Source organism: Cnephaeus nilssonii, assembly GCF_951640355.1.
Source record: "Cnephaeus nilssonii genome assembly, chromosome: 14".
Classification (NCBI taxonomy): Eukaryota; Metazoa; Chordata; class Mammalia; order Chiroptera; family Vespertilionidae; genus Cnephaeus; species Cnephaeus nilssonii.
In genome coordinates, this window is record NC_137085.1 from 25461520 (window position 1) to 25475229 (window position 13710).

General features: G+C 38.1%; 1 long non-coding RNA gene across 1 annotated transcript in view; it reads left to right on the forward strand.

Moving 5' to 3' along the window:
- The window catches only part of LOC307110444, a 143336-nt gene extending 130179 nt beyond the window's left edge, over nt 1-13157 (forward strand). Inside the window, exon 4 of the long non-coding RNA XR_013814441.1 lies at nt 12396-13157. This is a non-coding gene — a long non-coding RNA (uncharacterized lncRNA). The remainder of the gene's footprint in view (nt 1-12395) is intronic.
- Nucleotides 13158-13710: the final 553 nt, after the last annotated feature.

Sequence of the window (13710 nt, forward strand, 5' to 3'; positions counted from 1 at the left end):
CCCTCTTTGTGCTATTATTATTATACAAATTACATCTTTATACACTATATGCCTATCAACAGTTTTCAAATTACTGCTTTATGCAGATGTCTTTTAAATCAGATAGGAGAAGAAAAGAATTACAAACAAAATACATTTATAATGTCTTTTATATTTACTTTTACCTGTTTTATATTTATTTATGTAGTTACCTTACCTAGTTTCTTCTTGTGGATTCAAGTTACAGTCTAGTGTCTTTTAATTTCATTAAAAAAAATTTTATGTCCTTTCATTTTAGTCTGAAAGACTAACTCTCTTTAGCATTTCTCATAAGGTGGGTCTGCTAGTGACCAGTTCTCTGTTTTTGTTTGTCTGGGAGTGTCTTAATTTCTCCTTCATTTTTGAAGAATAGTTTTGGGGGATATGAAATTCTTAAAAGTCTTGTAGCACTTGAATAATATCATTCCAGTGCCTTCTGTCCTCCCTGTTTCTGATGAGAAAGCAGCTGCTAGTCTGAGGATAACTTGAATGTAATAGATCTCTTTTCTCTTGCTGCTTTAAGATTTTCTCTTTGTTTTTAACTTTCATTTGACAGTTTGATTATGATGTGTCTTGTGTGGATCTCTTTATCCTACTTGGAATTCATTGAGCTTTGTGGATGTGCAGATTATTGCTTTTGGATAGTTCTTCAAATATTCTTTTTGCTCTCTTCTCTCTCCTTTCCTTCTGAGACTCTCATTATGTATATGTTGATATGCTTGATGAGGTCCCACAGGTCTCTGAAGTTCTACTAATTTTCTTCATTCTTTTTTATTCACTTCCTCAGACCAAGTAATTTCAATCAACATAACTTCAGTCTATTGATTATTTCTTCTGCTAGTTCAAATGTGCTATTGAGCCCGTTTAGTAAAATTTGCATTTCAGTTATTTTACTTTTTTAATGCCAGAATTTTTATTTGTTTCCTTAAAAATTGTATTTATTTGTATTCTTCATTTGGTGAGATATTTTCTCACACTTTCCTGTACTTCTTTAGACATAGAGCCCTTTAGTTCTTTGAATATATTGATAGTAGTTAATGTGAAGTCTTTGTCCAGAAAGACCAAAATCTGGGCTTCCTCTGGACAGTTTCAGATTTTTGTTTTATGTATATGGGTCATACTTTCTTTGCATGTATTACTTTTTTGTTAGAAACTAGACATTTAAAATAATATAATGTTGCAACTCTGGAAATCAAATCGTTCCTTTCCTAAGGGTTTGTTGTTGTTTTTGGTTGTTGCTGTTTGCTAGTTTACGTAGTGATGGTCCTGAACTAAGTCTGTATTCTGTTACATGTGGCCATTGAAGTCTTTGCTTAGCTAGTTTAATGATCAGTTAATTTTTGGACAAATATTTCCTTAAATGTTCTGCCAATAATTTTTTAAGCCTTTGCTGAAAGACTCTGTTTAAGTATTAGCCATACCTTCAACACTCAGAAAGGCAGCTAACTACTTTGCCTTAGCCTTCACCTCCTGTAAGCACAAAGCCTCAAGTTCAGAGGTGATAAGTTAGAACCCTCTTAGGTCTTAGGTCTTTCCTGGGCACATGTACATGGCTTTCTGGATTTCAGAAGTATGTTGGAGCTTATCAAAGCCCCTTATGGGTATCTCATTCACCAGATTTTACTTTTATGTATTTAAGGTCAGCTTCTTGTTGGCCCCAACTCTTTAAAAAAATACATATATATATATATTTTTAATTGATTTCAGAGAGGAAGGGAGAAGGAGAGAGAGATAGAAACATCAATGACGAGAGAGCATCATTGATCAGCTGCCTTCAGCACGCCCCACTCTGGCGATCTGAGCCCACAACCCGGACATGTGGCCCAACCTGGAATCAAACTGTAACCTCCTGGTTCATAGGTTGATGCTCAACCACTGAGCCATGCTAGCCAGGCATGCCCCTACTCTTTTCAACACTACTATTAATTAGTAAACAGTGCCAATGGGCATTTAAATTTTGTTTCTGTTGTTAATGAGAACATTTTTTTTTCCAGTTACGTAGAATGCTAGCTCAAAGTTTTAAGTAAATACTCCTTTGTATTGAATATCTTTCCACAGTAATTACTGACATTTTTTGTGAAGTTAAAATGAAATATCATTGTATTCCTACATTTTTCTGTTTAAAACTTATAAATAAGTTCTGATGTTTCTTGAAAACCCTTTGGGCATATATTTAAACATGATGTTTATTATTTATACTATTAATGTGGTATATTGTTTTGATAATTTTTATTATATTGAATATTTCTTAAATTAATGTGACAAATACCACTTGTGGTGGTGTATTTGGATTTTAGTAAATGGCTGAATTCTGTCTGCTAATAATTTTGTCTAACACTTTTATATGTATATTATTTTTTGTATTATCATCACTATGTTTTATCACCAAGATCATAGTTTACTTATAGTTTTAACATTTTTGCAATGTTTGAAAATGGTTTATGATAGCCCTGGCTGGTGTGGCTCAGTTGGTTGGCACATCATCCCGTACACCAGAAGGTTGTGGGTTCAATTCCTGGTCAGGGTATATACCTAGGTTGCCGGTTTGATCCCCCGTCAGTGCACATACGGGATCAATGTTTCTCTCTCACATCGATCCCCCCCTCCCTCTCTCCCTCTCTAAAATAAAAAAAAGGCTTATGATACATTGATATTATTCCCTGATTATTTAAGCTAATTTATCAATAGATTTATATAATCCCTCTCCTTTCTTTGATATTGTCTCCAATTTGTTTTTATAATATTTTGTAAAAAGAAATTATTCTTTAGATGAAATTCATATTCACACAACTGTGTAGTCACTCATTTTATTTTGTATTTTGATTATGCATTCTTTCTCACTTCAATTTAATTTATTTGCATTTTACTCCAGGTTAAATTTTTGCTATTGGTTTCTCTGTTTTTAGTAAGTCAGTTCATGGTTTTATTTTTCACTTACATGTCTGTTCAATTTTCTAATTGCTTACTTAATTTTATTTTTCCCCTTTCTCATTTTTGTTTGGGTTTTCTTTTTATACTCTAAAATATTCAGCTGATATTCTTTAAATTTTTTAAAAATGAGATGAATAACATTGTGACTTTTTTCTCTAAGAGTTACTTTTGCTGCATTCAGCAGACACATTGAGTTTTCAATGACATAATTTTATATATTGTCTGCTATTGTTTTCTATAAATTTTTTTTCAATTAACAGGTTATGTTCAATGTTATTTTGTATTAGTTTCAGGTATTCAGCATAGTGGTTAGACAATCATATACTTTAAATCATATACTTTAAAATACCCCCCAACATTTCTAGTACCCATGCACCATACATAGTTATTACAATATTATCTACTGTAATTCCCATGCTGTACTTTGCATCCCCATGACTATTTTGTAACTACCAATCTGTACTTCTCAATTCCTTCACCTTTTGCACAGTCCCCTAACTCCCTCCCCTCTGGCAACCATTAGTCTGTTCCCTGTATCTATGAGTCTGTTTCTGTTTTGTCGTTTGTTTATGTTGTTTTTCTGATTCCACATATAAGTGAAATCATGGTATTTGTCTTTCTCTGACTGATTTTGCTTAGCACAATACCCTCTAGGTTCAGCCATGCTATTGTATTCTTAATTATTATTCTGTAAATACATTTTATAGGATATTTTTAATATTCAAAGGTCTTGTTCACATTCTTCTTATTATTTTCATAATAGCAATTTTTATGACTCGCTCTATATACAACTTTGTCAGAGCTGCTAATGTTTGTATGAGTTGGGGGTGTAGAGAGCAGTCTTCTAAAACTCTGCAGAGCAATGATGGATGAAGAGCATGTTTAACTTTCCTTTAGCTGGTTTATTAAGGTCAAGGTTATTATAACCTCATGATTAGGGCTAATAGATGAAAAACAGAATTGCCATCATATCTCTATGTATATGACAAGCTGGTAAACAGCTATATAATACTATAAATACTTTCATATAAAGCTCATTTTCTTAATTCTTTATTTCACTACACCAGTTCACAGTTTACAGAGACACTTTTATATATACTTTCATTTGATTCCCGTAAGAACCCTATGAAACAGGGAAGTAGGTATGTGGTGCTAATCCATTTTGCATATGAAGAAATTAAGGCTCATGGAAGTCAACACTTTATTCAAGTTATCAGGTTAATTACTGGAATATCTGGAAGTAGAACCCAATTCTCTTGCTTCACAGTCCTGTGCTTATTGCCCTATGTCACAGTACTTCAAGTCAACCCTAAACTTAAAACACTGCTGTGTGGGTTCTTTTCTACTAGTTGGCTACAAATGATATGTAATTTTAATAACATATGCTTATTTCCAGAGAAAGGATTTTACTCCCATTCTATGCCAATGTTATTTTAAGGTGTGACATTACATAGCAGGCTGCATACTCTTATATGAAAAAAAATTTTAGGGAAAAATGTTTGCATGTATCTATTTTTGCAGATCCATTCTAATTTAAGGAATCATGATGATTGAAAACCCACATTTCAGAGCAAATTAGAATAAAAATTTCTGTTACATCTTGACTTTGACCTCCTTTGAAGTCAATGTAATTCCAGGGAAGCACTTTAAATGTCCACCCTGAATTTCATGAGTGAAGTCACAAGGCAGGTGCGGGTTGGAATCCTGGACTTCCCATCTCTCTGCACCAAAGAGCTCATCGCTGGAGCTGCTTCTGAGTCATGAGACATACTCTAACAATTGTAGCGAATGTAATACCCACCCGGTCCTCTATGTGGTACTTCAAAGTTTACAAAGCCCATTCGCAGATACTCTTTTAAAGCTCCCGTGGGGAAGACAGGTCAAGGGTTATTAGTCCTACTTTACAAATGAGCAAATAGACTTAGGGGTGTGAAGGGCCCTGCCTGAATTTGTAATGAGTGGAGTGCTTTAAACCCACATCCTTTGGCTCTCTGTTTAGGATGCTTTGTACCATGCCATACTGCCTTCAGTGTGGTCGGTAGGGAGATCTCTTTGGTAACTGCAATGCTAAAGGTTTAAATTGTTCTAGACTCTAACAGCAAAGTCAGTGAGCATTTTGCAAGATTAAAGAACAGGAGGAAGCAGTTTTTTTTACAGGAGGAAGCAGTTATGAAATACCTTAGGATAAAAATGTAAGAGGTGATGTAGTTTGATGCAGGGACTTAAAAAACAAGACATCACCATATACCTACCTGACTTTATAAGCATTATTTGGAGAGTGAATAGTCTGTTTTGATTTCTTGTGCCATGTTTTTAGGTATCAATTGCTATGTATCAGCGAGTATGCCTGCATGCATAAACACGTATAAACATAAGATAGATGTACATATGCACATGTACATATAGTCAGATATGTATGTGCTCATGTGTACTAAAACATTTTTATGTTGAGATTCCCCAGTGTCCCAAAAGAATTAGAACAGCCTCTAACAGAATCGGATGTTTGTCTCCCAGGCCATGTCCATAGGCAACATGAGCACAAAAAGTGCCCTTCGGAGTTTTAGAAAAATCTGGCCAGTTCCCTGGATGGGCAAATAAATCAGGGTACATTTAGCTTTGTTTGCATGAGTGCGAGGTGATTTGCAGGGGTCATCTTTTCTCACTTCTGAATACAGTCTTAGTGCTGCAAAGTTGTTTCTTTTCTTTTAAACCTTAATGTGATCCCTAACTGTCTAGCTGGGTGGTTGTTTTTTTTAAGTGTACACTTGGTTAACACTCTACTTCAGGATAATAAATGACAGTGAGGAGGCCCTCCATTCTTGAAGTCTTAGTTACACTAGTAGACAAAGACCGGGCCAGGGATGTGCAAGTGCTTTTGTCACCGTTTTCCTACCTTTGGGTTAGATGCCATTGTGTTCTTCTTCTGGTCTATATGCCCCGTGAGATCACTGATGTGGCAATCCTGACATCCTGACCACTGCTCAGCTGTCCACTCAAACAGTGACATGGTCACTGTTCTTGAAAGTCACTGATGATCCCATAATCGCCAAATTTCGCGCCCTATTCTTGATATCCAGCCTCCTGGAAGTCTCTGCTGCTCCAGCAGAAGCAAAGAGTCTCCACAAAGAGTAAACACGGGTTTAGGGAGATGGGAAGTGAGAGAGAAGGCAGATCTTTAAGGAACCAGCAATCTGAGCCTTGAACACCATAAAGCAGGAATCAGGGAAACCAGATCTTGTTTCAGGGTAGAGAAAGAAGAGTGTGACAAAGACCCCTTCTTTAAAATCAGAACCCACAGGAGTGATCTAGACTAGAGCATTGCTGTCCAGAGGAAAAGTGTAATTTGAGTCTCAGGTGTGAGCTATATATACAGTTTTAAAATATCTGGTAGCCACAATAAAGAAAGTAAAAAGAAACAAGTGAAATGAAATTTAATGATATGTTTTATTTAACTCAGTACACACTAAGTATTATTCTGTCAACATCTAATCAATAAAACATTATTAATGAGATATTTTACATTCTTTTTCTCATACTAAGTCTCTGAAATCTGGGTTTATTTTGCAATTACAGCATACTCAGTTAGGACTGGCCACATTTAAACTCAAGAGCACATGTAGCTAGTGGTTACTATATTGGACAACACAGGTCTATGGCCAGAGGGGCAAGAATCAGCCTGTGGGTGAGAGCCCAGCAGCCTTTGCTACGGGGACAGGGGGATGACTTGAACTATGGAGACCAGAAGCAGTTAAGCCTACTAGCTGCCAGATTAATTTCAGAAATTAATTTCATGTCTGTTGATATGCTCAGAAACCTTTACTATCAAATAACAACAACAACAACCTTTAACTAGTCCCTTATTGTCTATTGCAGTGTCCAAAGTCCTCACTGTGACATTGGAGATCCTTCTCCATGTCTACTTAGCTTATATCCATGGTGTATTCTCCTTCTACTCTCCCCCACCTGTAATTGTACCATCTCTATTTTTTTAAATACATCAAAAGCCCTCTTTTGTAACATGTTTCATTGACCAAGTTATTGAAAAAAAGTCATTGGAGAAGGAAATTATAAAAATGCATAAAACGTATACACATATACATCTTAAATATGTTAAAACTTGATAAGCATGTAACTCATGTGATGGAAGTGCATGTGCACAGGTGTCCTAGAGCAGCCTACCAGCCCCAAGTGCTCAGCATAGGTGTTACAGAGGGACTAGAGAACCTGGTTAATCAGGTGAGCTGGTTAATGGATTCTAGTGGTTACCCTGTCAATTCTTGTGGTTCTGCCTTGCTCTTAGCCTGTACCTCCTCCTGGAATCTCTTTTTTTGCATCTCTAACCTCTTACTATAGCAAATCTTTGGGAGGCAGCATACTGGTCCCCCAAAATGTCCACATTCTAATCTCTGAAACCGGTGACTATGTTACCTTACATGGCAAAGGGCACTTTGCAGACGTGATTAAGTTAGAGATCTTGAGATGGGGAGATTTTCCCACATTAGCTGGGTGGGTCCAATGTAATCAGAGAATTTTTCCTGGTTGTGGTCAGAGGGACATGCATCTATGGGGAAAAGGCACAAAGAGATCCAATATTGCTGCTGTTGAAAGTGGATGATGAGGGCCTTCGACCAAGGAATGCTAATGGTCTCTATAAGCTGGGAAGGCAAGGAAGTGACTTCCCCTGCAGCCTCCAGAAAGGACTGTAGTCCTGCTGACACCTTGATTTAGGGTAGGGAGACCCATGCTTTGGAACTTCTAAGCCACACAACTGTGAGATAATAAATTTGTGTTCTTTTAAAGCCACTAAGTGTGTGATAGTTTATTAGTAGAAATAGAAGACTGCTTGGCCGGTGTGGCTCAGTGGTTGAGCGTCAACCTATGAAGCAGGAGGTAACGGTTTGATTCCCAGTCAAGGCACATGCCTGGGTTGCGGGCCCAACCCCAGTGAGGGGTGTGCAGGAGGCAGCTGATCAATGATGCTCTCTCATCATTGATGTTTCTATCGTTCTCTCCCTCTCCCTGAAATCAATAAAAATCCTATATAATAAAGAGGGAATATGCTAATTGACCATCACTCCATCACAAAGATGGCTGCACCCACAGCTGAGGACAAGTTCCCATAAGGAGCCTTAACGAGCAATCAGCAGGGACCTGAGGCTATGCCCTCCCTCGCCCTTGTGGGGCTTGACAGGGGATCTCAGGCCACGCCCCCCACCCGGCAGGGCTTGACAGGGGACCTCAAGGTGTGCTTCCTGTCCTGGTGCTGGGCTAGGGGACCTCAGGCTGCTCCCCCCACCAGGTGGGGCTTGACAGGGGACTTCAGGCCTCGCCCCCCACCCAGCAGGGCTTAATGGGGGACCTCAAGGTGCACCCCCAGTGCTGGGTCTTGGAAACTCAGGCCACACCCCCACCCAGCAGGGCTTGACGGGGGACCTGAGGCTGTGCCCCCTCCCGGTGCTGGGCCGGGGGACCTGAGGCTATGCACCCCTGCCTGGCGGGGCTTGACGGGGGACCTCAGGCCATGCCCCCCACCCATCAGGGTTTGACAGGGGATCTCAGGCTGTGTCCCCCACCTGGCGGGGCTTGACAGAGGACCTCAAGGCACACTCCCTGTCCTGGTCTGGGCTGGGAGACCTCAGGCCACACCCCCATATCCTGGCGCCGGGCCAGGGGACCTGAGGTTACACCCCGGCAGGGCTTGACAAGGGTGGGACTGGCCGGTTCTGGATCTAGCCCAATGGGGGGCGGGGGGGGGGGGGGCGCGGCCGGGTCTGGGTCTCACGCGATTTTGAGGTGCATGTGGGTGGGCAGGGACTTGACTCTGGGTCCCATGGTGAGCCCCAGACTCTGACAGGAGAAAGGTTTTCATATACATTTTACTAATTTTCTTTCATCTCTGACACTTCTATTATAGAGAAAGGGCAAATAGCAATATTAAATTATTTCCTCTAATTAATCCCCTTTTAATGTGCACAAATTTTGTGCACCAGGTCATTAGTATGTATAAAAAAAAGGAAATAGAAAACTAATAGAAAATTTGTTCAATCGTCCAGCCTAATCTTAAACTCAAAAATCTCAGTGAAGATTTTCTTGTGGGAACAAACCCGCAACCTAGGTATGTGCCTCGACGAGGATTCAACCAGCAACCTTTCGATGCACAAGACAACGCTAAACCAACTGAGCTACTCCAGCCAGGCTCAAAGGAAGAGTCTTAAAGGACAACAGTTAAGAGTGGATAGAGTTAAGAGAACTTACAAAGAAATGTTGAAACACCCAGAGTTTAGCAAATTAGGAAGCCGTTACCATTTCAGGCTAAAGGGCTACTGGAGACATGGGAAGTGCCAACAAAGCTGGCCCTGAAGGAATGCAGCCTTTAACAGAAATGTGGGCAAAGCAGAGAGGAACGGGAAAGGATTCTCCAAACTCTTCTCCCGACCTCCAACCTGCAGTCAAACCCAGCCTGGAGCTGATCAGTAAGGATCCTGGGAGAGAGAGTCTGTGGGGTGAGCCTCCTGTGGCACAGAATAGGGAGAAAGGCAGAGTGAATTTGGGTGTAGGAACAAATGGAAAATAACTAGCACCATGGTTAAGGGAATTATACTACATTCCTCAATCCAACTGAGAAATATTTATTTTAGAGGTAAGTGATTTAAAAGTTTTCCTTCTCTAGAGGGGTAGTTCAGCATCATGATTAATAAGAATAATGGCTCACTTTTGCTATGTCTCTGGAAGGTCAGAGTGAAGGTCCATGACTGTGTGAGGGCAGCAGGTTGCCTGAGAGCTTGTGGGGTTTTTTTGTTTTGTTTTTTGTTTCCTTTGCCTATTTTTTTTATTATATTTTACTTTGTCTTGTTATTTTAATTTATGTTTTTCAATTTTATTGTATTTCTTTGTGTTTGTAATGTGAAATACAATGAGTATAAAACAGACCAATAGAGAAATACCTGTTTTTTTAATTCTCAGAATCAGCTAGCATTGTGTCTTGCCCATAGTTGGCCTATTTAGTTAAGTGCAGAATGGTTCAACCAGGCAGATAAGTAATTTATATGGTAATTTCTATTTCTACTTCTATTTCTATTCAATATCTGTTTCTTTTACCTGAAGTGTTTGAATATCTTCTAACTTTCTACATCCTCAGAGAGAATAATAAAGGGAACTTAAACTAAAACTCTGATACTGCAAGTGAAGTTCTGTGTGAGTCACAAACTCAAAAAAGTAGTTCTTCCCTCAGATCTTGATTGTTTTGGTGAGACTCAGGGACTTTTATGAGAGAATTTTACAGAACTAGGCAAGATGAAATAATATCTGCCTAAAATGAACATATGGTTGGAGGTTAACAATATAATAACTTCAAGTATTTTCACATTCATTTTTTGTTTCACAGTAAACTGCTCTGCGTAAGTCATGGATTCTTAGGTATAAAGCTGAGAAAATACAGTAGAAAAAAAATTCAGGGTTGGAGTGATCCTCTTTGGCACTTATGTTCAAGGTTTTTAAGTCTCATGCCTTTAATAATCTCTATATAAGATATTTTACTATTTTAAAAATGATGAAATTGGACACTATAAAAATAAAAGATGTATCCATTCACCATCCTCCCATCTCCTCCTAAGTTTTCTACAGATTCATTAAATTGCACTTTCATATTTTTTTCAGTGTTCAGAAACAATGAAAAATATTAAATTCAGAAACCTAGTAAAATTATCAAAATCTCCCTTTAGTCATTCTTTTTTTTTTTTGGCAACATGCTCTCAGTTCCCCTTTCCCATCTTTCTAATCAGTCATGTATTATAAATAGGTTAGCATTTTGGATATTTACATTTTGTTCAATCTAGTCATAATTATTTCTTTTTTTAAAAGTTGAAGGCAAATTATGTTTGATATATTCAATAATAAGGCACATTCTGGAATAATTCAGGTCTTTCTTTTGGAAGGTCATTGATAGATTGTTATCAATTATAATTCAGACTGTGAGACAGAATAACACCTTGAATATAGATAGAAGATATATATTTTTTAATTATAAAAATACTTTTCTTTGAAAAAAAGCAGTTATATTTTAGAAAATAGATTAGATAAATAAAATACTCTTTCCAGATCACAGGTTTTTTTTTTACAAATATGAAGTCTTTTATGCATAACTTCATTTATCATATTATTTGATATATTTTTTGTAAAATGTTTATTAATAATTTTAAATAGAATGACTATATTTACTTTTACATGATTTTTATTTTGCTCTAAAATGGAATTTCCAGCTGTTGAATTCTAAGAAGAGAGTATTTCTTTGTTTTAGCCTGTTTATAGGAAGCCTTAAAAGATTGGGGACAGAGAAAATCATTAGAATACAGCATGGTAAATTCTTAAGTTCGCCGAAGTAGTGACCTTTGCGGTATCAAGCGGAAAGAGAAAATTCTCATTTTCAGGAATAGAACCGTAAGGAGAAGGAGAACAACATGCTTGAAACTCATGGAACTTTGTCCAATTAATGCTTTTTCTGAGCAAACATTAATGTAATATCTACTTCAAATGCATCCTTTTATCATCTTCATGACTTCTATAAACTAAAGTCCCCCTCCCCCAAATTGTGATGATTTCCAGTGAATTACTAGCAGAAGACATTTGGATTTGGTTTCCTGTGTAGAACTATGTATATAAAATTGCTGCTTGATCAGTTCTTTGACTTACGAAAATGGTTCACACTAATATTTCAGAATATTTCTTATAAAGACTAGGGTGAAATAATTTTTTTGTAGGAGACTTATCTACCAGGAGGAATTGTAACTGGGTATTGGAGAAGAGAATAAAAATGCTAAATGTAAGAACAACATGGATTCCCGCAGGTGGGACCTAGAAGAAGCCAATGGAGACAGTGCTCAGAAATTCTCAGGGCAAATATGGGTCAGATATTCCCATATCAGTGCACAGAACATGTATAACTAATATAGTAACCTTGAAAGACAGCACATATTGATTCTCTAACATAGGTACCAGTTCCTCCAGGTTAATAGCACATTTGCAGGGTCTGAGAGAGCTGTTACGAGTTGAAGCTTGTTAAACAATTGTTTATACCAATGGAAATATTCCTCCGGGGTGACCTTAGTACATTAAGCAAAACTTATTGGGCAGCTACATGATTCAATCCATATTTATCATTCTAATACATAAACATATCATGAGACACTTGGTCATATATAGTACTGAGTGAGACACAGTGGTACTTTATATCGGTGGTCTTCTCCTATATCAGAAAAGTAGATGAGATTTGTTCTGTCTTGTTGGTGGTGAACTTATGCTGGCTTGTGAGGGGACTCTGTTCAAAGTATAATTGCCATTTCTAACTCTTTCCTGGCTGCTGAGGAACTAAGCCCCGGTCATAGTATTTGACCAATCTATTCTCCCCCAAGACCACTTAGGCTGACTTTTTCTCTTCTGTGGTTTTCAAGGTTAAACAATCCTATTAAGAAATGGGCAAAGGACCTGAACAGACACTTCTCCAAAGAGGACATACAGATGGCCAATAGACATATGAAAAAATATTCAACATCACTAATCATCAGAGAAATGCAAATGAAAACCATGATGAGATATCACCTCACATCTGCCAGAATGGCTATCATCAATAAATCAACAAACGAGTACTGGTAAGAATGTGGAGAAAAGGCAACGCTTACGCACTGTTGGTGGAATGCAGACTGGTGCAATCACTGTGGAAAACAGCATGGAGTTATCTCAAAAAATTAAAAATGGAACTGCCTTTTGACCCAATGAGGCTACTTTTGGAATATATACTAAGAATTCTGAAAGAATAAATGCACCCCTATGTTCATTACAGTGTTATTTACAATAGCCAAGAACTGGAAGCAGCTCAAGTGCCCATCAGTAGAAGAATGGATGAAAACATCTGTGGTACATTTACACAATGGACTATTATGCAGCAGTAAAAAGGGGCATCTTTCCTCTTGTGACAGCATGGATGGTCCTGGAAATTATTATTCTAAGTGATATTAGCCAGCCAGAGAAATACAGATACCATATAATTTCACTTATATGTGGAATCTAATGAACAAAATATATTGATGAACATTATAGAAATAGTCATGGCTACATGGAACAGATTGACAGCTGTCAGAGGGGAGGGGAAAGAGGAGACTGGATGAAAGAAGGTGAGGGATTAGCCAAAGAACATATATACATGACACATAGACACGGACAACAGTGCGGTGATGGCCAGAGGGAGGGGGTGGGGGACTGGATGGAGGTGAACAATGGGAGGAAGAAATGGGGACATCTGTAATTGTGTCAAAAATAAAAATAAAGTTAAAAAATAATTACATAAACCAAGGAAGATATAGTACTTTTAATCAGAAGGAAACTTGCTACAGGGTTGAGGAATGCCATGTAAGATAAAGGTCTCAAGGATGTCTCAATGGATCTCAGGGTCTCTGAGGACTCCCTTTCTTTCCCATAGTGCCACAAAAGCAGGACAGACATCATCAAGAGTGCAGTCAAGACAGGGACCCCAGGGATGCTACGGTGCTTTGTTGATGAAGTGGTTAGTGGATTTATATTCCCCAGAGCCAGAGAAGTCAGCAGATTTCTCTAAGTAAGTCAGTTTTATAGTTTCTTCAGATCTGGAGTGTTGTCATGCCCATTGGCTTAAAATACAATTGTCCAAAGCAAAAGCAGCGGCAGGCTGGCCTCAGACAGCAGAGAAAGTGGCCACTTGCCACTGTGGATGCAACATTCACTGGAATTACA